The sequence below is a fragment of the Amblyomma mixtum genome, chromosome 10 (assembly GCF_055824585.1).
Source record: "Amblyomma mixtum isolate Tamu chromosome 10, ASM5582458v1, whole genome shotgun sequence".
NCBI classification, from domain to species: domain Eukaryota; kingdom Metazoa; phylum Arthropoda; class Arachnida; order Ixodida; family Ixodidae; genus Amblyomma; species Amblyomma mixtum.
The window spans coordinates 84,393,082-84,418,266 of NC_143021.1; the positions used below are offsets into that span (position 1 = coordinate 84,393,082).

At 46.3% G+C, this 25,185-nt stretch overlaps 1 long non-coding RNA gene and 2 pseudogenes across 1 annotated transcript in view; 2 read left to right on the forward strand and 1 right to left on the reverse strand.

Annotated features, from left to right (window-relative positions):
• LOC149326323 (uncharacterized) overlaps positions 1-11,837 on the reverse strand; it is a 52,397-nt gene extending 40,560 nt beyond the window's left edge. The window contains exons 1-2 of the long non-coding RNA XR_016285973.1: positions 11,730-11,837; positions 1-481 (exon numbers count right to left, since the gene is read on the reverse strand). This is a non-coding gene — a long non-coding RNA (uncharacterized LOC149326323). The remainder of the gene's footprint in view (positions 482-11,729) is intronic.
• LOC149326325 (uncharacterized) lies at positions 285-23,014 on the forward strand (annotated as a pseudogene).
• On the forward strand, positions 21,251-22,635 carry LOC149326326 (uncharacterized; annotated as a pseudogene).
• Positions 23,015-25,185: the final 2,171 nt, after the last annotated feature.

A 25,185-nucleotide genomic window follows, 5' to 3' on the forward strand; every position in this document is an offset into this window, starting at 1 on the left:
CTGTGGACAAGTCAGCAGGATTGCTTGAACCATTCTCTTGGAGAAGAGAAGACATCCGTCACGCTGACCCCCGAAGCACTGAGAGGATTCCACCAGTGGTGCCCACTCGTACCTGCAAGGCTCGTCAATCTCCACAGCGTGCCTGACGAGGTCGTGAGGTAGGGCGAGTACCCTGGTGTTGGGGAACATGCGAATGAGCTTGCACTCATCATGCATCACCTACCCTGTTGTAGATGATGCATATCTCCTACTCCGAGGTATCGAAGGCTCCAAATCTGGAGACCATGGCATCCGAGATCCTCGTCTGGCGTAGATTTCTGGTTGCTGCTGGTGAACAACAGGCGGCCACCTTCATTGCCCAACCAGCATCCAATGGGAAGGCGGCGAGTCCCATGGCAATGGTGGCTCGAGCTCGGGTACAGCAAATCGTGTAGGTCTCGGAAATGTTGCGTTCCTTCCACGGCAATGAAGACTCGTAAACCTGGAGTTAAGGAATAGAGGGACAAGCAGATTCATCGGCGAGGATATTCTATGCGGCAGAAAATACCCTTTCTTATGCACTGCGTGCATACCCATATACAAATTTCCTACTGCCCTTCTTCACTAAAACCTTAAGAGATCACTGTGGCACCCGCATTGGAGGAATATGCAAACATGACGTCTCACTTTATGACGTCACACCAAGACGTCAACGCAACACTTCTACACTTTTCATGTCAACTGAGACTCGTGACCGGAAGTCGATCACTTATCAATACCTTATCGATATCACAATTATTTGTCTTACTTACTAAAGCTTCATCAATTGCCCATCTCAGTTTTCAAACTTCAAGCCACGCTCTGTTTTCAAATTTGGCCCACGCGTTGACTCCGTGAACACTTCCACTCACGTGGTGCCACACTTGCGGAGTTTTCGAATTTGACACCACTTTTGCTCCGGCACCGCCCACTTTTTGACATTTTCTGAGAAAGCTATACAGCTTTCTCAGAAACTTCGTAGTTTCGTAGTTTGTAGCCGTATGGCTGCGCTTGGGTGGATGCCAATGAGTAATTACTCCCTTATTACAAATCTACTCCACCTTGGGGGATTCCCCTAAAACATTTGACCAACACTCTTCCCACTTCGAGTTACTGATCAATTCGCTCTCGCCCTACCATAAGCTTGCCGTCCCGGTTAGCTCAATTGGTAGAGCGACTGCTCCGGTGTGGCGGTGGTTCCGGGTTCGAACCCCGGACCAGGACGAATTTTTCTTTAACTACGAAGTTTCTGAGAAAGGTGTATAGCTTTCCTTTGTAGCCGTATGGCTGCGCTTGGGTGGATGCCAATGAGTAATTACTCCCTTATTACAAATCTACTCCACCTTGGGGGATTCCCCTAAAACATTTGACCAACAGGCATTAGGTATGTTCTCTGGTCCAGGTGATTTCTTTATATCAAGGTTAAGTAACATGTTTAAAATGCCATGCTCACTAATTACAAGGTCATCCAGAGGCGGCAGGGAAGCTTCAAATTTTGGAAAGATATGTCATCAGTAAATACGGGCTTAAAGTGTTCATTGAATACATTAGATATCGCTTGTGCATCACTGACCAGAACACCTTTGATTTCAAACTCATTATTGATCCTTGAGGTTGGGGAGACCAAACCCCACAATTTCTCGGGGTACTGTGATATAAAGTTGGGCAAACATTCATTAAAGTAACGCTGTTTGTCAGTGACAGTGTTCTGTTTTAGTTGAGAAGTAAGCAAAATGATTTTTTGTTCCAATTCTCGAGAATGACACTTTGCTTTGTTATTTTCCATCCGTTTCAGTTTTCTTTTTAACTGCAGTGTCGCCCGAGAAATCCATGGGTTTTTTGCTCTCTTTTTAACAATAACCAGCACATGACATTCAATGCATTCATGTATCATAGCTGTAAACCAGTCCCAAAGTTTGTCAACACTGTCATTGTTATTACAAAATATATCGAAATTGAAGGAAAGAATGTCGACAATGGAAAGATCATCAGCTCGAGAGAAGTTTCTAAAATGCATTTCAGAGCAATTTTTATCAATAGTCAGGCCGGAAAGAGTTAGTAGAACGGCCTTGTGATCAGAGATACCGGGTATCACTACACATTTAGTTTTATCTAAAATTGTGCCAGAAACAAAGAAAAGGTCTAGTATGGATTTTGAATTCCTTTGTATTCGGGTCGGGTGCTCTACAGTTTGCGTCAAGTCATATGAGAACGCTATATCAAGCATGGCCTCACTTGATTCATCGCTATGAGATTTGATCTCGAAAGTTGGCCAGCCAATATCTGGTAAATTGAAATCGCCTGCTACAATAATCCGATCGTTTGGCTTAATAAAAGTTCTCATATAATCTCCTAGGTTATTTAGAACACTGACCGGTGATCTAGGCGGTCTATACAAAGCGCCCTACAATATATTGGACATTGTTGTGGTATGCCTTACAGAAAATGCATTCAATATTAGGCACTTCAGGCATGCTCAATATATTTAAATAACTTTTAAAGATTTTTCTTTGCTACCGTGGTCTTTCCTAAGTACACTGTAGTCAGCTGGTGCAAATTCGCTATCGTAAACGGTTTCATTTAACCATGTCTCCGTTAAAACCGCAATATCTGGATCTTCGCAAAGTAGAATTCCTTGTAACTCGCTAATTTTACTTAATATGCTTCTGCAGTTCACATTTAATATTTTTAGTGATTTAGGAACGTGCTTGTACTGTCAGTTATTTTTACTGTTTAATTTGAAACGGGCACCCTTCACTTCATCCCAGCCGTACATTACACTGTCAATGGACAATTTATTGTGCACCAATTTCACTTTGGCCCCATTATCTTTTTCCTGTGCGGCACTCTTCCGCAGGTGCTTTCGTATTTCCCGCATTCTGGCAGAAAAGTCTTCTGAGATTGAAATTGCAGATCCCTTTAGCTTGTAGGCTGACTTCAATGCCGACACCTTTTCTCGGTAATCTACGAATTTCACTATCAGGGGCCGGTTTTTATCTCCAATTTTGCAACCAAGTCTATGACACCTCTCAATGCCAGTGACAGTTAACTTTAATTTCTCTTGAAAGACCTCAGTAATAAGTTTTGTTTCAAGTTCAGCTGCTGTCTCTTCATCATCCTCAGCTAATTCGTATATAACTAAATTGTTTCTGCGACTCCTATTTTCCAAGCCATCGACTTTGGAGATGAGTGCTGATAACTGCTTATCAACCTTCTCGATAGTGTCCTCTATTACATTCACACGGTTGCTCAGTGTTCAAACCTACCAGCTGCTTTTCAAGACCTTCTATGCGTTCGGTCAGAGCTGAAATGTTCTGCTCAATGTCGGTTTGAGAACAACGTAAAGCTTCCACAGCTGAGGCTAATTTTCCCTGGCCGTCCAGTAATTCCGAAAGCATTTCTTTTTCTGTAGGGCCCGGATTTGCCTCCACATCGCCACATACCAATAGGTCTCTTGGTATAAAAATGACATAATTGAAAACATTCTTCAAAGGTAGTGGGCAAGGCAGCAGCACTAAGAAGCGGTTACCACTTCGATAGCATTTAGTAGGTAAGTACCGACTAACCTGCAGTACGAAACAGAAAGGGTTCCTTAGCATGTTGCCGCTGAGGCTGCTGCCATGCCCACTCATCATGCGGACAAGCTCATGCCAACACAGCCATACAATGTTTACGCATTAATAAACCAGCCATGTTTGCCTCATCCCGGCCTCATATTCTGGTTAACACAACAGACTGGTGGCTCCGGACAACAGCTTGAACACCTGCACGCAGGATGGTCAACACCGCCCTGTCCGGTGATGGCGCCTCTGGCCATATTTCTACGCTGTCTCTTCGCCTTCCCATATTCTAGGCTGCCGTGGCTCACTCAAGTACGCAGCCAGTTCTCTGTGGCGCGCATCACCTCCCAGACGCAGAAGTTTCACTACGTTGCTGCATCACTCCCACCCGAGCTTGCTGCCGAGGTACGTGATCTTCTCATAACACCCCCCGCCTCGGCGTCCTTTAAAACGGTGACTGCTGCGCTCATCAAGCAAACAGTGCCAGACCACTGTCGCCTGCAACAGCTCATCTCCTCCAAAGAACTGGGTGATCACAAATCTACACAGCTGTTATGGTGGCTTCAGCAGCTCTTTACTGCCACTTTTGACCAAGCCTTCCTGCATGCAGCCCTTGCCCTCATCATTTCGCATGGTGCTCGTCGCTGCCTCGTCGCTCTTTGGAGCAGCTCGCCAAGCGTGCGGATTCCGACATGGACATATCCTGTACCCCGGTTTCTCTCGGCACTATGTCACAACCCCTCACCCCGCCGTCATCTTTTCCCCTCCCCCGATAGGACCTCCAACGCCTTTATGACAAGTTCCACAGCCAGATTAACCGTCTGTCCAATCAGCTCACCACACTGTCCACTGCCCACACTCGCTCTCCTTCTTGCTGCCGGCCGTCACCTCACTGGCGTAGCCCACCAGCACCTACTCTAGCCATCCAGTGCTGGTACCATTGCACCTTCGGGGACGAGGCGCGTCGCTATGCTCCACCCTGTCGTTTCCAGGGAAACTCCCACGGGCACCACTAGAAGCGGCGATTGTCGGAACGGAGGCCAGCCGCTTATTCATTCGCGACCGCACCTTCGGCCTCCGATTTCTTGTGGACACCGGGGCAGAAGTGAGCGTCTTACCCCGCACACTTACATCGACACCCCCTCACCGCTCTGGCACACAACTCCTAGCTGCCAATCTCACCCCCATCGCTACATACAGCGAGCATGCCCTCACGCTATATTTGGGCCACTGACATGTATTTCTGTGGGTTTCCCTCGTCGTGGACGTACGCTCTCCGATCCTAGGAGCCAATTTCCTACGCCACTACAACCTGCTGGTCGACATGCGCTGCATCTCGTGGACGCCACGATGAACCTCGCTGTTCAGGGCCTCTCCGAGTACCGCTTGCCTCTATACCCAGCATACCCAAGTCTGCCTTTGAGGCCCTCCTGAACAAATACCCGTCCATGCTCCACCCATCCTACTTCTTCCATCGAGCACCAGGTGACACACCACACTGTGACCACTGGCCCACCCACATACGCTAAACCTCGCCGTCTTGCTCCAGACCAGTTCGAGATTGCCCGCAATGAGTTCAAGCACATGCTTGAGCTTGGCAATATCTGACCCTGCTCTAGCCCCTGGGCGTCACCTCTCCACAAGGTACCGAAGAAATCCCCAGGGGACTGGCGCCCATGTGGCGATTACCACGCTCTCAACAATGCAACAGTTCTGAACCGTAATCCCCTACCTCACATCGTGGATTTCACATCATCGCTGTATGGCGCCACCGTTTTCCCGAAAACTGACTTCGTCAAAGCCTAACACCAAATCCCCATGGAGCCATTTGACGTACCCAAAACTGCCATCATTACACCCTTCAGCCTCTTCGAATACATCCGCATGCGCTTCGGGCTCCGTAACTCCGGACAAACATTTTAACGGTTTGTGGACACCGTGATTCAGGGTCTACCCGTCTGTTCTGCATGGCGTACATCGATGATCTCCTTGCCTTCAGCAGCGATGCTCAACAGCACTTGCAACACCTTCTGCAACTTTTCGAGCATCTCTCTGAATATAGCCTCATCAACAGAGCCAAGTGAGACTTCCGTAAGTCGGAGCTCGACTTCCTCGGCCACTGCATTGACAGTTCGGGTAGCCATCCTCTTCCATCCAAAGTAAAGGCCATTCAAGAATTTCGGCAGCCTTCTTCAATCTGCAAACACCGCGAATTTTTTGACCTCATCTATTTTTATTGCCGATTTATCCTGCACTGTGCAGCCCTCCTGAAACCATTAACGGACATACTACAAGAAAAGAAAGCCAACTGTGCACAACTTACATGGTCTCCCGTCGCTCTGGAGTCTTTCGAAGGTACCAAAGAAGCTATCCGATGTCGCCCTCCTGGCCTATCCGCGTCCTAATGCACCTCTACGCCCCTTGACCGATGTTTCTAGACACCGGCGTTGGAGCCGTACTTCACCAGCTCATGGATGGCGACTGGAGCCCTCTTTCCTTTTTCTCTCTGAAGTTTTCCCCTGTTGAAAGCCGCTACAGTACATTTGGCAGTGAGCTTTTAGCCATCTACATGTTCGTTCGACATTTCAAGCACCTCCTTGAAGGTCGGCAGTTCCACATTGTCACCGATCAAAGCCATCAAGTCGAGGAGCAGTAATTTTTCGCCACGTGAAATCCGTCATCTCTCGTACGTGGCGGAATTCACAACAGACATCAGACCTGTGCAAGGCGTTGACAACACCCGGGCTTATGCACTGTCACGTGTCACTGCTTCCCTCACTTCTGCCGCCTCGTCAGCCAACCACGACTTCGCCGCCCTCACCACAGCACAGCACAAGAACGCGGAAATCAAGTACCTTCTCAAGGTCCCCAGCTCATTGGTTCTCAGGGATGTTCTCCTCCCTTCGTTCCCTGTCCCCATCATTTGCGACACAGCGACAGGTACTCCCCACCCTTTGGTTCCCTCTATGTTTCGTTGCCTTGTTTTCAATGCCCTCCACGGTCTCTCCCATCCTGGAATTCGTGCCCCGCAGCATCTCATTACGCAGCGTTACATATGGCCTGGCATCAACAAAGACTAGCGCTCCTAGGCCCGTACCTGCCTGGCATGTCAGTCTAAAACACAGCGACACACAGCATCTCCTTTCGGCTTGGTCCCTCTGCCATCAGCACGTTTCAACAATGTCCACATCAATATCTTGGGCCCTTGCCCACCTTCTGCTGAATATTCCTATATATTTACGTGCATCGACCGCTTCACTCGCTGGTCCATGACACCATCGCCAGAACGTTCGTCGCCAGCTGGGTGTCTCGGTACGGGGTTACCTAGACTGTCACCACTGACTGTGGTCCCCAGTTTGAATCTTCCCTCTTCAAGAATCTTATGGATCTGCTCGGAACGTCCCGAATTTGTACTACCGCTTACCATCCTATTGCCAACGGCATGACTGAAAGGTTCCACTGCTTGCTAAAGACAGCCCTCAAAACAGAACTGGATACTACTCACTGGACGACATTCCTACTACTTGTTCTGCTCAGCTTCCGGACTACTTTGAAACAAGATCTGCGCTGCATTCCGGCAAAGCTTGTCTTTGGCACACCCCTCCGTGCCAAAGCATGGAGAACAGCGCCCGTCCTGTGTACTTCTTTTTTTCCATGTCCTCGTTTTTGTAGTGCTGAAAAAACTTCTTCAAGAAACCCCTCCGTCTTCCTGGTGTATTTTTCGACGTCAGTGTTTCCTCTTCAGGCCCCGATCCCAAAGATTATGATGCAGCTTTGCAGATTTTGAAGTCATCTTCAAGCTCCTGCACCTCGACACCAACCAGACTCGTCCATCTACGCACATTCCTCCTGAGCTTTCAACTTGCACTCACGCTTTAATTTGGTGAGACTGCGTCCGCAGACCGCTTCAGCGACCATACAATGGCCCGTTGCTAGTAGTCGAATGACATTCGAAGTTTTTTTTATCATGGACATTCATGGACGCCCTGATTCCACTTCTATTGACTGCCTGAAGCCAGCCTTCATAGAGGCCGTTCTCCCCAGTACATCTTCCTGTGCGGTTTCTCTGCCGCAAACGGCCGGCTGCCCATCTGCGCCATCTTCCCCATGCTACTCCACAGGAGCGACATGCCTCGTTCCGACATGTCTCGTTCCGGCTCCCAACTCCGCTGGGCTCCTTCACTAGCAGGGGGGGGGGGGGGGGGGTGCCTGCTGTAGCAGCACCACCAGCCTCACACAGCACAGAGGTGGCAGCAGCCGCCGACAGACAACACCCAGGAGCATCCTGGTTGGCCCCCCTCCTCGCGCAAGAGCCTCTTGCGATTCTACACCGGCTGGCTAAAGGCAGCGCATCGAACCCTGGCACTACTGCCAATAAATCACCCAATGTTTGCTCCATCCCGGCCTCATACTGGTTGACACGACAGGTGAAATGCAAGTGCTTCCGTGAAATGGAATTAACCCGTAATAATATTGCACCCTCAGTGCACTAATTCTTTCTAACGAATAGTATACATAACAACCCACCAATGTTAAGTGCAAGAAAATGCTGTGCACCTACATTATGACATGACCTATAGCCCAGATCTGCATTGGGTATGCAAAAATCTACTCAAAACTAAGTTCAACTTACAGCTTCCACACCCAAAATTTTTATTAGCACAGCTCAATGCATGCACAAATCAGCAATACACAACACAACTCCACAGTGGCTTTCCTTAAAGCTCTATGTGGACAGCACAAACTGAAAGCTTAAGCTTTAAGATGTAAACATAGTAAGTACTTTAGATTTTATCTCGTATTTCTCATAATCTTTATTACACAGCCAGCACCTCCAACATGCATGACATTGTTACCACAGAACTAAGAATTTCAGACAACTAACAGTTGTTCACAGTAGCAGAGAAATTACACATAGCTTTTGAAACTTCTGTAACAGAATAGTGCAACTGTATGGGTTGCTAACATGAACGAAAGCTAAATGTTTATTTCAACAGCACACTCATTTCCAAGCATTATTTCGCAATAAGACTTACCGTATACACCCCTGTAAGCCACACTTTTGTTTTGCAACATTTAGACAGGGTGTGGCCATTACAAGAGAGCGGCAGTTTTCTGCTCGTATTCTCTTACCACTGTCAAACCTTGATTATGTGCCCCATTTGTGCAAAGAGCGTGAAGACTCTTCATTGAGCAAACACACAAAGTCTGGACGGCTGGCAAGAACTGCCTGCACGAAAACAGACTGGTAGGAGATCGAAGTTACTCGAAGTAAGAATTAAGGCAGAGTCCCATGTGAAAAGCAAAGTGATTTCTATGAACCATAATACAATGAAACCTCATTATACAAACAGTTCAAAATCGTTGAATAGTTCAATGCAACTGAGATAGAAAATTTCGCTAAAAACTCGTGCAGGAGAAGTGCAATGCGTCAGTGGATGAATGGCAACTGGGAGAGACCTTTCCCGAAGCTGTAGCACTGTCTCAAACCATGCCAAATACCAGTTAGGCATCCGCACAGAGCATTACCAGCACATAGTAGTGGCAGGTGAAACGCCAGTTAGGGTGGCGTCCCTACATTACAGCAGTGTCGTGTGAAAATTGAAACGACAGAATGAAAGCTATCGCAGTTTTCGCCGCTGCCATGAAAGCTGACGTGAAGATGGAATGGCTACTGGAAGGCTACAAACTGCCATGCCGCTAGTTCCGGGACAATATTGATGGGTACAAGAGCTGCAAAAGCATGCTGACCACTAGGCTACCAACAGTTCCCGCCACTAAGCTTTTGTGGTGCTGTTAAAAAGTGCATGATAAAGTGCATGAACTGTGCCGCTTGCCGCACCGACACCACCAGTCACTCGTTTAGCAGGGCAAAACCTGCCACCAGTCAACCAAGCGGGCACAGCTTGGTGCTTGACAGTTCAATACATCAGTTTTATGGCAAACTGAATTCAATATGTCAAGCAAGAATTGCTAGTTTTTTCAAAATATCTAGGAACAGTTCAATATAGCCAACAATTGGTAACATCCATGTTAGCTTTACTGAAGTTTGACTGCAGCGGTTTGGGTGATGGTTTGAAGCTACACTTAGCGCACGTAACCCACAGCAACCAGTGCAAGGTGGCTCTCGCCTGGAACGGATATCCACTAGCTTCACTGCCAAAGGGGCAACTAGCTTCAAAGCACCTTCCACAGTGGCACTGATGCGAAGCATGACAGGAAAAGCGACACCAGGCGAGCTAACAGACCACCGTTGCCTAACGCACTGATAGCAAGCATGCCACTACAGGAGATACTTCTGCTAGCATGGCTGCACTTCACCCTGGCCTTGGTATCAGGTGTGAAAGTTATGCTCGCATTTTTATCTTTTTTTGGGGCAAACACATATTAGGCAAGACAAGTTCAAAAGCACAGAGATATTGCTGCATGGTTGCAAAGCCACCACCCAATAGCAATTCTGGGTGGAGCCTAAATGAAATATACTCTCGGCATGGGTCCGGTATCGCCCCATGGAACATGCCGTGCAAGGCAAACCATACACAAGTGGAAAGTAATTGCTCTTTCCTGAGTTTATTTTTTAATTATCAACTGTTCAGGAAAGCAGCCCTTATACATGTGTGTATGGTAAAACCCTGTTCCCATCCAGATGCCAAACCTGTAAGGGAAAGAAGGCCTTACCTGGTGGCACGGCCGCACTGTGCAGCTTATGTTAATCCCTTTCAGTCTTCAACAATTTTTTTTTTGTTTCTTTAGAACCTAGTGAGACTCTGAAAGAGCAGTTTACAAAAATCTAAAGAACTGCAGTGACAGCATAACTACACATTTTGCCAGCTGTTTTCTATACTGTAACAATTGTCTACCTATTATGGTGCCCTACTGGAAAATGGCATGAATCAGACACTGGGATATAACTTTTGAAAGCAGGTTCACAGGTTTAAATCGATTTATTACGCTCCCTCCCCGCTTTAAAAGTGCTTTGGAAACCGTAACTAACTGACCGAAATCCGTCGCGCGACGTTTGCGACTCGCCAGTGCGAACTTGCCTTCGTCGGTTTTCGAGCCGAGTGCTCCTTGCAAATTGATCTCGGCAGACCTGTAGCAATCACTGCCTTCAAACAGATTTTTCCGCGCACTTAAGGCATCTGAACAGTACCTTGATTCTACATAATGAGTAAAAAAAAAAAAAGGCAGCCATCGAATCAGCTGATTTTTTTCTAGCTGCCATGTTTAGATGGCTGAACATGTGGGTGGATGGATAAGGCTGAATCCTTTGAATCGGGTGGCAGCTCACGCCACCTAGCCGATGCTTTTCCAGCGTCAGCGTACCCTCGTGGCAGCAAAAGTGAGTGAAGAGCAAACTTAATTGCAAAACTGGGGACGCTTCTTGTTCATGTTGTTGAGTTTGAAACATAGTTTGTTAACAAAATAAAAGATTGTTCATTTCATTAACGGCGTGTTTACAGCAAAACACTAGCATACGGTCCCTTATCGTGCAAATAAATGCTTCTGGGGCAGAGCCCTGCCCACCGCAACCTCGCTGCTAATTGGTTGATTCCGCGGTCAGCGCCTCGCAGCGTCGTCATTTTGACGCCACAGTCTCAAAAATTGAGACAAAAATTGAGACGAAAATTGAGACGAAAATTGAAAGCGACTCGTAATCGCACCCCTGGGAGCAACCATGTACACAGCGGCCGCATTTGGAGGTAAAACACAAGGCGCCCGTGTAGTGTGCGATATCACTGCGAGTTAAAGAGCCCCACGAAGTCAGAATTAAGACGGAGCCCTCCACTACGGCGTTCCTCAACGCCCATGCTGGTCTGGAAAGATTAAACTCCACATACCATACAGTAACCATTCGTACCACGACCGTCCCATGCACTGCCTGCAAATGTGCACGCATGGGCACTTGTCAATGAAATCACGTGCGCACTCGGTATGCATCGCGTGCACATTCGAGACAGAAATAACACTGGCATCGCAAGTACCAGTTTTTACATCCCTCGCAAAACAGCGCCATAAAAACCATGCAGCCCGATCAAGTGCGCCATAAATCTCCAATAACCGATACTTTTTGAACGCTCTGCTTGATAGGTTGACAGCCATCGAAACAATTCATTTACTAAATACAAGGCAGAGCGCCATGCCACTAACCTCTTCATTAGCGCTGCACTCTGGCGACTCGCTCACAACGTCGTCTTCGCCATTCAAACCAGCTGAGGCCAGCCGCGCTTGCTTGCTCTCGAGTACGCGCGATTTGCCTGTAACAAATAGAAGTGTAAATACCGACGACAAGCAAAATGATTCAAAAGCCGTTAGCATCAGGAAATTCATCACCACTTACCGATATCGAGGACCTCTGCGGGAGCAGCTGGTTCGCATTGTGCATTACGCTAGGATACACTAACCATTTTTCTTTCTCCGTCGATTTGATAAGAATGTGGACCATTGCCAACGACAGCCAAAAGCGTGGTTGAAAGATATAGAGACGCTCACGCATGACAACCGCCACCAACACGCTCCTTCCCAAATTTTCTAGCTTGTATTGGCTAGCAGCTACACAAGACGACAAATTGACAAGGCCGATGGTCAAAAGTAGCAAATACTTGCGTGTAAATATATTTTAATTTCACCAATATTTAAAATTTTTTCTTTACTATTAAATTTATGAACTCAGTTTTAAAAGCAACCAACAATTGATATTTATTTGCTTCTTTCCTCAATATTTTTGTTTGAGCTTTCTGCTCGCGTTTCGGTTTCGATTATCGATTTTTGCCATGACCGGTACCTTCAGATGCTCAATTGTTTCCACACATCCATGTTTACACAGCATTCCTCCATGTTACACAGGCTTCACAAGCAGCAACCATGTTTCTGACAGTAGGGCCATTTTTTTTACCTACACTAGTGTAGCAGGTAAAAAAAAAATGGCCCTAGTAGTGTACTAAGCATAGAGTTTCTTACTAAGGGAAAGCTGGCATGGAGCTCCCTCAAGACCACTTCAGCCACCATGGGCGCTCAAAGCATCAAGGGCTAGGGTGCCTCGAAGCCAGCGCTGCTTTTCGCTGGCATCGAGGCACCCTATCAAGGGCCGGTGAGCTACGGTCGGATTTTTTCGGGAACATGCGCCGAGACGTCGGCGCGCTGCCGCCGCCGACGACGTTTTCTCTCGGCGCGCCGCCGCAGCTCACAGCCATCGCTTGGTCGTTGAAATCGAAACAGCATGAACAAGAAATTCAATCATAAATTATTTTGCGCAGGGGGGCAATGCTGAGCTAGCAAAGCGGTCCACGCCAACGGTAGGGTGGCTAGAATATGAGGTGTGAAGACCGCGGCGCCGCCACCAGTGACTAGCTAGACTCCGCTGCGCGTTCCTGCCACGGGGGGGGGGGGGGGGAGGGTTTGTCGAGCATGCAGGGTGACCAGATCTTTGGGAGTCGCGGATTGAGTGGATTTGGCACGAAGCTAATGAAACGACACACACTGTCAAGCTGCCATTTTTTTTTATTAACACACACACAGAGCAAAGAAAAAGGTGAAACGGTGACGGCGCACCAACTAGAGCTACCTTTGGTAGCATATACAGTAACTCTAGCACCAATGGATACATGGCGCCATCTCGTGGCTGGCCATTACACTACTAACACTCCCCCTTAATGAACAGTCATTGCACCCACATTTTTGATGCCCAAACATTCACAGTGCTTGAGAGTCATTCTTCCATTTAAGGCCTGAAGAGGTCAACACAGTTGTTCGACGACTCGACGTACTGGAGTTGTAACTTTCCCTCTGTGACCTTTTCTCTCAGGATCGAAATAATACTTGAGGTCAATGTGTTTGCTTCTTTCTGAAGTAACTTGGCTTTTCGCAAGCGTAATTGCACCCTGGTTGTCAGCCATTAAAATCTGTGGTTCGTGCATGAATTCGTGCACATTAAGTTCCTTCATGAAATTTTGGAACTACATTACTTCCTTTGTAGCGTGACACATTGCTACATATTCTGCGACTGTTGACAATGCATTGCTTTGCTGCTTATTGCTACTCCAGGAAATCGCAGCACCAGCTAGCGTGAACAAGTGCCCGTTGAATTCCTGTCAGCCTTTTCACTAGCCCAGTCTGCGTCGCAAAAGGCTTGTATGCACTTCCCAGTTCTCTGGTAGACTAGTGCATTATTCTTTGTATGTTTCACGTAGCGAAGAATATGCTTTATCCCATTCCAATGTTCTTCTGTGGGATGTTCATTGAACTAGCTCATGTAAGTAGTCGCAAAAGCCAAGTCCGGCCTTGTGCCTCCAGCGAGGTAAAGCAACGCACCAATTGCTTGTCTGTATTTGCGAGGTAGGTCCTCACTTGATGGATCACTGTTGTCTCCTCTTTGGTACTTGCTTCCAGAATCCAAAGGGGACGATGCTGCCTTTGCGTCTGACATGCCAAACGCCTCCAGTATGCCATTAGCGTAGGCCGTCTGGTCCAGTGTTAGTTTTCCATCTCTTTCTTTCTTCAGTCGTATGGAAAGAATGTGGCTAGCCTCACCCAAGTCTTTTGCATCAAATACTTGACCCAAGCGGCTCTTGAAGTCGGCAATCTCTTTCTCATCTTCTGCGAGTCATCAATGTAGACTCCTACGATGAGGTTCTTCTTCTTGTTTACATAAACACAGGGTTCTGCTTTTGACCTTGTCATCCCTTCTGACTTGAGCATTTTGTCGAAAGCAAGGTTCCACTCCCTTCAAGACTGTCGTAGCCCGTAAAGGCTCTTCTTCAGAAGGCAGACTTCATCCTTCTTACAGTCATTCAAAGGCTGTGGTAGTACCATGTAGACGATCTCCTTCAGAATACCATTTAAGTATGCTGCCGTGATGTCCATCTGGTGGATCTTCCAATTTCTCTACACTGCTATGGCCAGCAGTGTCCTGATGGACTTCAGCTTCACTACAGGAGAGAAGGTTTTCTCTTAATTGGTACCTTTCACTTGTGAATATCCGCATGCAACCAACCGTGCTTTGTATCGCTCTAGGTCACCATTTTCGCTGTACTTCTTGCGGAACACCCACTTGCATTTTACGACTTGTCTGTCTTTCGGTCGTGGCACTAGCTCCCATGTATTGGAAGCTTCGAGGCTGTCCAGTTCACTCTGTAGAGCTGCTTTCCATTCCTCCTTGTCTGGTGCATTCCTCCGCTCTCCTCACAATAACCAGAAAAAAACATCAGTCGTCCTACACTTACGTTGTCAACAATGCCCCCCTCACTCGAGTTAACAGCTATAAATACCTCGGTATAATAATATCCCATGATCTCAGATGGGATTCACATATTACCTATGTCACATCAGCCGCCGTTAAAAGACTCCTGTTCCTCAAAAGGCATCTTCAACAAGCTCCTCCTCCAACAAAACTAATTGCATACAACGCTTTCGTACGATCGGTACTCGAATATGCGAACGTTGCATGGTTTCCGCATACTAAATATCTCATAGGAAAATTAGAAGCAATCCAAAGAAAGGCAGTAAGATTTTTGTTTAATAAATACAGGCCTACTGACTCACCCACCGAACTACTCAAGACAGCCGGCATTCTCACTCTGGAAAATAGAGCTAAACTTGCACGACTAAAAATACTTTACCAGTTACTCCATAACCAGCTTAACCTTGATAAAACTAGGTACCTTATGGCCCCAGAGACGACCTACACGTCACAGACATTCAGAAACATTAAAAGAGCACACATTTTGTACTGACTGCCTGAAATACTCCTTTTTTCCACTCACAATAAGAGAATGGAACACCCTTGACCACTCTATTACCCGCAGCACATCACTAGATATCTTCACTCAGTCAGTAGAAAATTATCTTCACTCGTAAACACACTTGAATTCTGAACCTTTGTTGACAACTTCCTTTTTTGCCTTGCTATTTTTCTTACCAGTGCTTGTTCATTTATAATGTTATATATATCCCATGTTTTGATTATGTTATCTTGTCTTGAACTAACTGTACAATCCGACGATCCTATTGCTGTACCCGTGACTTTTATGTATTGAACCTTAATTAAGTGCGACACTGTAGTCGTTTATATTGCCCTTCAATCCTTCTTCTTGTTCACTCTTTGTGTCCATTATTCATGACGTTGTTGTAGTTTTTACTTTGATGGGCCTTGTTCCAGCGCCCTTCCTGTTAAAATCCCCAGTGGATTGACAGTATCTTTAAATAAATAATAAAATAAATAAGGCTTCATGTAGAGTTTCTGGATCTCTTTGGCTGTTTTGCCTGGCTATGCAGCAGCCGTGATATTCCTTTTGACGTGGTTTCTTGTTTGCTAGTCTCTCCGACCGTCTTAGTGCCTGTGTACCACAATCTGCCACGCTGGACAGTTGCTGCGTAGCTCCTTCGTCCTGTGTAGTTGCCTCGTCTTCATCAGCTGATGAGCCAACTTCAGCATAGTTGTAATCAGTATCATTGCGATCTGAACTACCAACATCATGTGGCTCGCTCAAGCTGTCTTCAACTTGTAACATGACTGTGCAATCAGTGTCGCTATGTGCTTCTTCAGTCTTGCTACTTGAAACTTGGGTAAGCTTGCATGGGAAGGACTCTTCTTCAAAGGTAACGTCTCGACTTACAATGAAGAGACCTTCCTTCTGGTTCCACAGCTTGTACCCCTTCACTCCTTCTGGGTAGCCGACCAATATGCACTCTTCTGCTTTCGGGTGCAACTTGCTCCCCTTGCACCGTCTGTTTCGCACACTCCATGCTCTGCACCCAAACACTCTTAGGTTGTCCAGTTTCACTTCTCCCCCTGTCCACAGAGCTTCTGGTGACTCTCCTCCAATCGGCTTCGATGATCACTTGTTTCTCATGTGACCTGCAGTGACAACAGCATCAGCCCAGAGCCTTTTGGTGACACCTGATTCGATCAGAAGGCACCTCGTCATGTCAAGCAACGTTTGGTTCATTCCCTATGCCATTCAGCTGAGGTGTGCCAGGAATGGTCAGCTGGTGCCTTATGCCATGCTTGGCCAGGTATGCAAAAGGGTTGAAATGCGGGCCAGTTGGTACATTGTAAACGGAAAAAAACCAGTCACACAAGACGACGGACAAGAAGAGTGTACACACCACAACGACTGGACTAACAACTGTTTCGACTGGACTAACAACAAGTTGTTAGTCCAGTCGTTGTGGTGTGTACACTCTTCTTGTCCGTCATCTTGTGTGACTGGTTTTTTTCCGTTTGGCCAGGTACTCGTTGAACTCTTTGCTTGTGTACTCTCCTCCATTGTCACTGCGCAAGGTCTTCACCTTCGTGTTGTGCAGATTTTCCGCCATGCATCTGTACTGGTCAAACTTATCAAGCACTTCGCTCTTGGCCTTCATGGGGCACACAACAGTGTATCTGGAGTAGTCGTCTGTGAAGGTAACAAAGTAATTGGAGCCTCCTTTGGTCGTTGGTGTGATCTTTCCAACCACATTTGAATGCACCAGCTCCAGTGGAACCTTAACCTGTGTTGTCTTGCCCTTTGGGAAACTGCTTCACCTTAGCTTCCCCAGACAACATGTGTCACATTTGTCCTTCACAGGGTCTTCACTAGCTCCGCAGAGACGTCGAGCAGCATCCTGGTGAAGGTGGCCTAGTCGTCTGTGCCACAGAGCTGTGTCCTTGGTGTTTTCCATCTTTGTTGACATTGTTTCTTCCTTAACAGAGTACAGTCGTCCTTCTCGAGTTGCAGTGAGAATCAGTTCACCAGTGTCCTTTGTAACTTCGGCTTTGCCCCCGTCGAACGTCATGTGCAAACCTCGCTCTTCAATTCTTCCGACTGATAGTAGGTTGCCATTCAACTCGGGCACATAAAGGACATCTTCTAGCGTGATGAATGACCCACCACACTCTTCAGATAGTTGAACCTGAACTCTTCCTTTCCCCATGACACTCATGGATTCTTTTTTGTTTGCCGTTTCCACTCCTGACTCACATGGCTTGAAGTCAGTGATTTTTGCCTTGTGCGATGTCATGTGATCTGTAGCTCTGCTATCAGGATGCCACACATGGGGAGGCGGTGTTATCACATTTTTGGCACATAAAGCCATCTGTGTTGCAATCTTTGCCTGTGATGAGTTTCTCTTCTTCTGGTCATCCCCTTCATCTTGAAGCTGGTCACACTCTGTGGCTATATGACCAATTTTGCCACAAGCAAAGCATCGCACCTTCTTCTTTTGCATACTTGAGGTACACTGACGAACTTTGTCGTCCTTCTTGACAGTGAGTTGATGATGCACCTTCTCACTGGGTTGCTTGCTGTCAGTCCTTAATCGAGCTTTAGTAACCAGAGCCCTTGTCTGACTCCCTTCGTTGCTTAACTGATCTTTATCACGATGCAGCTTTCTCTTTTCTTCGATCAGCAGCCTTGTCTTCACTGCTTTGGTAGAAATGGTTTGTTCCTCTTGCTCCAAGTTCAGAATTAGCAGTTCATATGAGTCAGGAAGCCCCATTAGCATCACTATGGCAACCTCTCTGTCTGTTAATGCATAGCCTGCATATATGCAGCAACATCAATCTTCCTAGGTAATCTTGCATTGACTCGTCTCTCTTCATTTTTACATTGAAAAAACGCGCATCAACTGGAGTATATGCAAGAGTCCAAACTTTGAGTGCATTTCCTATAGCGTATTCCAGGCTTCTTTTGCAGTTCTGCAAGTCCCGATGTCATCCAGGTAGTTGTCCTGGACGATAAGAAACAGAAAGGTCAGGGCCTTGTTGTCAGTCTGCTTTTCTCGCTCGTTCATTTCTCTTTTCGAGAATCCGGGGTCGATCGCTTCCCAGCATCCCTGCTGAACGAGAGCTGCTCTTGCCCTTATCGACCATGTGTGATAGTTATCTGACGACAACTTCGGCAGTCTAAACTCGTCTAATGCCGACATGTTCACTGATCCTTGAATGCAAGAGGGACAATGCACTTCTTTTTCATAGCTGTTTCTCAGTTAGTGTACGCGAAAACCATTTGTCGGTCACTTCTTCCCGAAAAATTTCGCCACTAACATCCACTGAAAACATTTTGTCAGTCACTTCTTCCTGAAAATTTTGCTGTACTCACGCCGGATGAGTCGAAGCGTCTTCCGTACAGATCCAACATGGAGTCTGCAGCAATGCCGATGTCGCGTGACGGTCAGTATTTCTTGCAAAAAAAAAATGCACTTCTCACTTCACGGCCACACACCACTTGTCAGTCACTTCTTCCTGACAATTTCACGACGCTCACGCCTGTCTAAAACTTCCGAAGACATCGGCACGATGTAGTGAAGGTGGTGTAGCTTGACGTTCTCTTCTTCAACGTGGTCGCACCCTTTCATCACTCAATCAAAGCAATCTGTCTCATTTCCTCCAAAAATGCTGTCGATGCATCGTCCTGGGCCCATTACCTGTTGGTTTTGTTGAGTACGCAGGGTGACCAGATCTTTGGGAGTCGCGGATTGAGTGGTTTTGACATGAAGCTAACGAAACGACACACACTGTCAAGCTCCCACTTTTTTTATTAACACACACACAGAGCAAAGAAAAAGGTGAAACAGCTACGGTGCACCAACAAATACATGGCGCCATCTCGTGACTGGCCATTACACTACTAACAAAAAACGCAAACGTTGTATTTTGTGCCAGGTTGCGATGCCAGCTGCAAGTCGTGCAGCGAAAAGCTGGCTCTGTTCCGCGCGCCTTCCTGCAAAGGTGAATATGAAAAGTGGGCACATGCTATCCCAAGGGCCGACAAGCTGCTGCAAGACAATTCTGCGGTTTGTGAAAGGCACTTCGACGCAAGGTACATGTTTAAGCTCCTGTCAAAAGTTGAAGTTTTAACAACCCGATGCGATGAACAGGCCATCACGGTAGCTGTCGTGGAGAGTTCCGGATTAATTCGGACGATCTAAGGTTCTTTAACGTGAACTTACATCGCACAGCACACGAGGGCATTTTGTGTTTCGCCACCATCGAAACGTGTCCGGAATGGAACCCAGGTACTCCCTACCGCGGCGAGTAGCAGTTGCGCTGTTGTGTCGTTGTGCTTAAATCCGGCAATTTTCCTGTAACAGGGGCTATGCTCACTTTTTTATATTTCTGCAGGTTCATCATGAGACACTTCGTGCACGTCGTGAACGGAGAAGAAGTCTTCATGCCACGCGATGTACCTGCCCTGAGAGATGGCGCTGTTCCAACAATTTTTCCTAACCTTCCTAAATATATGATCAAAAGTCTGCCGAAAGAAAGGAAGAGGAGAGTGGGACAGTACCCTTCCCTGCCTGCAAAAAAGTGCTGCAGAGATCCTGACAATTTGGCATGCGAATCGGTTGAGCTCCAGATGACGAACTGGACAGAACGATTGATGAAGTACCTGCGGAGCACTTCATTTTTGGCCTTCAGCTATCATCAGAATACTGGTCACGCCAGACGTTTCATCACAAAAATGTAGTGTGCTACCAAACAGCTCAATATAATAAAAACAAAATACCCTCAGTTGCCTTCCACAAGGTAGCTGTTTGAAGTGCAGGAAGAAACCGCACCAAGCTGCACCATTTTCCTGGCTGGTCAGCTTCACTGCCAGCGTACTATTGAATCTGAGCAAAAGGCCCAAGAGCTGCTGGTGTATGCGGGGAAAGTCTCTGTGTGTTATGGAGTTGGAGAGACGAGCGAGTTCAAGTTAATAGATGTCTGACTGCACAACATTATCTCGACATGGCCTGCATTCCACTGAATGTGATGGATCAATGTCACAGGTTATGTGGTTTTTGGGCACATGGCACTCACTCAAACATCACAAGTATGAGAACTTACATTAGGTGCTTCATGCTTGACCTATTTCTCATTTGTTTTGTAGATATGTCGACCCAGATGCCTCAGCGTTGTTTGACGTGCAGAAAAGTGAGGTTAATCCTAATGGCCCGCTTGCTGCGTTTGAAGAATAAAACACGACGCCCACTGGTGCTAACTGCAGGAAGGCGACTGAAGTGTGCTGGTCGCACTTTGAGACAGCGGAACAGGAAAATGCTCTCCCTACATAAAGTCGTCCGGAAGTTAAGAGAAAAGAATTCGTCTATAAAGAAAACTGGTTTTAAGGCAAAGGTTAGGTACTGTACTTCTTCACAACTGAGACCGTAAATAAGCATTGCTCTTTGTGCTTTTGTTTCAGATCAAGCAGCTTCCGAAAAAGCAGCAGTGTGCAGTCCGAGCATGCTTCGAGGCATCCCAGTGGCGATCCCTGCGGGGATATCAATATGAGAAAGCATGGCTCTTGGAGTGCATGATCTTAAAGATGAAGAGCCCACGCTTATATGAGCATTTGAGGGGTCGTAAAATCCTTGTACTTCCCAGCCGTGTTTGCCTCCAAAAGTACATCAAGGCACGAGACTACGCTTTTTTCTTATTGAATATAGTTTAATAATTCCTACCTTACATTTGCAGGCATTCAAAGCATCTTATGGTTTTAGCCATAAACTTCTGGAGTGTGTCAAGGAGAAGGCAAGTGAAATGGATGAAATGAACAGGCATGGCAGGCTAGTTTTAGATGAAATGAAACTTTCTGCACACCTGGATCTCAAATCTTCAACGGATATTGAGGGCAGCTCACCGGAGCACAAGACAAGCATTAAAAAGCTGATCATGGCCTGGTTGTCATGTTTCAACCTTTCGTCAGAAAATGGATGCAGGTCATAGGTAATTAGCACTCATCAAAGCACTAATGTATTTTTGTAACCACACTCATACCTGCTTTCTCGATTTTTTTTTCAGGTGTCTTTGCTTCCAATGGGAAGGTCAAGGCACCGACACTGACAAAGATAATTTTGGAGGCATCTCTTCTGTGCGAGCAAGCTAGTCTACATGTGGACTAGATCTGTACTGATGATGCATCATGGAACCGTGCCATGTGACATACCATGGGTGTGCACAGAAATGCTAAACACATGCGATGCAAGGCTCCCCATTCATGCGACAAGCAGCGGTTGCTGCATTTCATCTCAGATTTCCCACATCTTGTGAAATGTGTGCGAAACACTATGATGCGTCACGGCTTCAACACACACAAGGGCCGAGTACGCATGCTACTTTATTTTCTTTATTATTTTGTTGAGCACCTGGTAAGCAGCCAGTTTAACAACCATTATGAAATCTTGCAGGCTCATTGGGAACATGTTGCAACGACATGGAAGGTTGACAGCAGTGCCATCACTTTGAAAGTTGCGCCCAAGATGACACGTTCACACATATATCCAAGTGGATTTGAAAAGATGCAAGTCAACTTGGCCTTAAATATTTTCAACAGTGCAGCTGTACATGCGATGGATCTCCACAAGGAAAAAATTGAGCAAGAATACTCGAATCTGGCATCAACAAGGGTGTTCATTGAAATGATGGCTCAAGCAATTGAAGCCATGACATCGCGGCATCCTGCAGAAGCTTTGAGGTATGTATACAGCAACTGTGCTCATTTTCATGTGCCGGTAGTAAATTTCTTTTTGTGTTGTTTCAAACTTGGCAGTGCTGAAGAAACTGCACTCGACAGCATGCTGACATTTCTAGATGAATGGGAGACCTATACAAGAGGGCTCGGCTTCTTGAGCAAAAGCACATCAGAAGGTCTGCGTGTGTCCATTCATTCCACTAAGGACCTCTTGAGGTACCTTACTCAAAAGGTTGGGTTCAGGTTCTTGATGACCACCCAACTCCTGCACAATTCATCATAATCGTGAAGTATGCTCTTCCATTTCAGTACTGCCCTTTGATATACAAAGTATGTAATCCAAAGTGCAAATTCTTCTAACTTGCTTGTATACATGCAGGTGTATAAGCTTTTACAGCTTGGCGAAGAGCTCCAAGGCAGGAAATGTGTCTCCTGGACTTTTGGAGTCCCTCCTGTCCGAGGAGCAGCTACTCCAGGAAAATCAAGAAGCAGTCTTGGACGACATCGCACTACCTGACGAGGCAGCAGAAGTGGCCATAGACCATGCAGACTATGTGGAACGACACAGTGATGCCCGCCTGGTTTATTATACCTCAGGCTATGTTGCCAGGAAGCGCATCCTGTTAACTGGTTGTAAGGCGTGCAGGCATGCCTGCCTTGTGACAAGAGAAGGTGTGCCTGAAAAACTGCCAGCAGAAGCTTGCAAAACAGTGGGACATGGAGGGGCTTCTGTACCCATCAGAGTCCCTGTACAAGCTCATACAGACCCTTGAAGACAGACTCAGTCGTGCATTTAGCACTACAAGGCTTCATGCAAAAGTGGTTAAGGAATTCTTGAGTCTAGCAGCGAATGTGGCACAGATTGGCTGCAGGGAGAATTCCACTACTTTAACAGAATCGGTGGCTAGATTTTATTGCATCACGCGTGTTCACTTTTTACTCAAAGGTGTAAACCAGGATAATCACAACAAAGTCAATAAGGTGAAGCCCTGTGCTCTGTAAAAATGTGCTCTGCAATAATTGCACTATTTGTAATAAACTTGTGTTGAGCCTGCAACGTTTTGTACTTTATAATCTTTTTAACGACTGTACCATAATGAATGTATATATTGCACCAATCTCTTCGTCCCTTTAAAGTACTATCACAATCCCAAATATGTCTATCACAATCCCAAATATGTGACAAATGCGCGGGGGACATGTTCAAGGTCTGGAAGTTCCAGCGCGCTGACCTTTCCACAGTAATTCCTATGACGAACTGTACTCTCGGCAAAGCGTAAGTGCGCCAGCCTCGGCAATGGTGCCCGCATTAAGAGCGCTGGCGGTAAGCGTTGAAGATCAAGCCCCTCGCTGTATCAGCTGTGTGGTCGGTGCTGCCAGTTTCTCACGTGGAATGAGAGCAGTAAAGCACTAAATTAAATTATCTTAGTGTCTACATTGCTGAAAAAAGATACTTGTCAGTATCTAAAGCATTCAAGCAGATAAAAATACGCGCGACCAAATCATTTCGCCGGGCTCAAGCAATGCAGACGCTGCGCGAAACGACGGATGGATGGATGGATGGATAGGAGCACCCCATTTGAAACGGGGTGGTGGCAATTGCCCCCATGCTCAGCTTTTTTTTTTTTAATTTTGTTCAACTGTGTTTTCAGTTCTCATTAAGATTTCCCATCTCCTTTACCTACGGTTTTCTACACTTCTAACCTCATGTCACATCTCTGCTTTTCACCCACCAATCCTCCAATCGCTTTTTGCTAACTTCCACTGCAGATTTATTTATGTGACCATTGTTATCTTTAAACCCTAGGGCCCCAGGAAGAGTGACTGTGCCTGCATCGACATACGGATGGATACCATCACATTTGAGTATGACCTGTTCAATTGTTTCAGATCTAGATCGATATAGTTCTACACTATGTTTCTTTTTCATTGAATTAATTCATCCAATTTTTAACTTCCGCGTTTTTAACCTGTCGTTTCATGCTCTTTCTTTCTCCATCCTCCTGACCGGCATACTTACTGGTTAGTTTTCTAGTTCTTTTCCGCCACTGTGAGTCAATGCTCTTAATGTATAAGAATACCTTAGCTGCCCACCTGTTATTGCCCAATTTCCTCAGGCGTTCTCCATATAGTATTTTACTCTTAGCTTCCCGTGCTTTGAACAATGCCTAGCCCATATCCCCTTGTACTGCCTCGTTTGTGGTTTTGGGGTGGGCACCCAGTGCTAATCTTCCAACACCTCTCTGATTTACGTCTAATCTCGACTGAACTTCTGCCTTTAAGCACAGAACCGCATTGCCGAAAGTAAGCCCCAGCACCAACATTCCTTTCCAAATACCTCTCAGTACATCATATTTATTGTACCCCCATAATGCCCTATGTTTCATTATCCCGGCGTCTCTCTGTCCTTTTGCCCTAAGAGCCTGTTCATGCTTTTCCGTGTATATCTACCCTTCGTTTGGCCATATCCCGAGGTATTTGTATTCGGCCACTTTGGGTATTTCGTGGCCTTGTATTGTAAGCACCTGATCAGTTGTATTGTTGAAAATCATTGCACTAAAACTGAATCCTAGAGCATCTTCTTCATCTCCACAACAATTAACCAAAGTTTGTAAATCTTCCTGGCTATCAGCTAACAGTACAATATCATATGCATACATAAAACCTGGGAGTTGCTGCTCAACTACGTTTCCACCTAATCTGTACGACAGATTATAACCCAGATTACTTTCTTCTAGCCTTCTTCCATATTTATCACGTAAAGCATGAACAGCAGCGGTGATAGAGGACAACTCTTGCCTTAATCCTTTGTGCACCCCCACAGTTGTGGTACTTTTTTTCCCTTCCCATGTATTTCAACTTCATTATCTCAGTAGATTTCCTGTAGAAAATCAATTACCTCATGACCGATACCTAAATCTTTCAATATGCTCCACAGGAGTTCCCTGTTCAAGTTATCGTATGCACCGCTTATGTCTAGAAAGGCTAAATACAGAGGTCTGTTTTCCGCCTTAGCTATTTCTATGCATTGGGTAAGCATGAACAGGCTATCATCTAAGCGCCTACCCCTTTTGAACCCATTCTGAAGTTCCCCGAGTATCCGATTACCTTCTACCCATGACTGCATTTTTAATTTCACCGCCTGCATTGCCAGCCTGTACATAACAGACGTT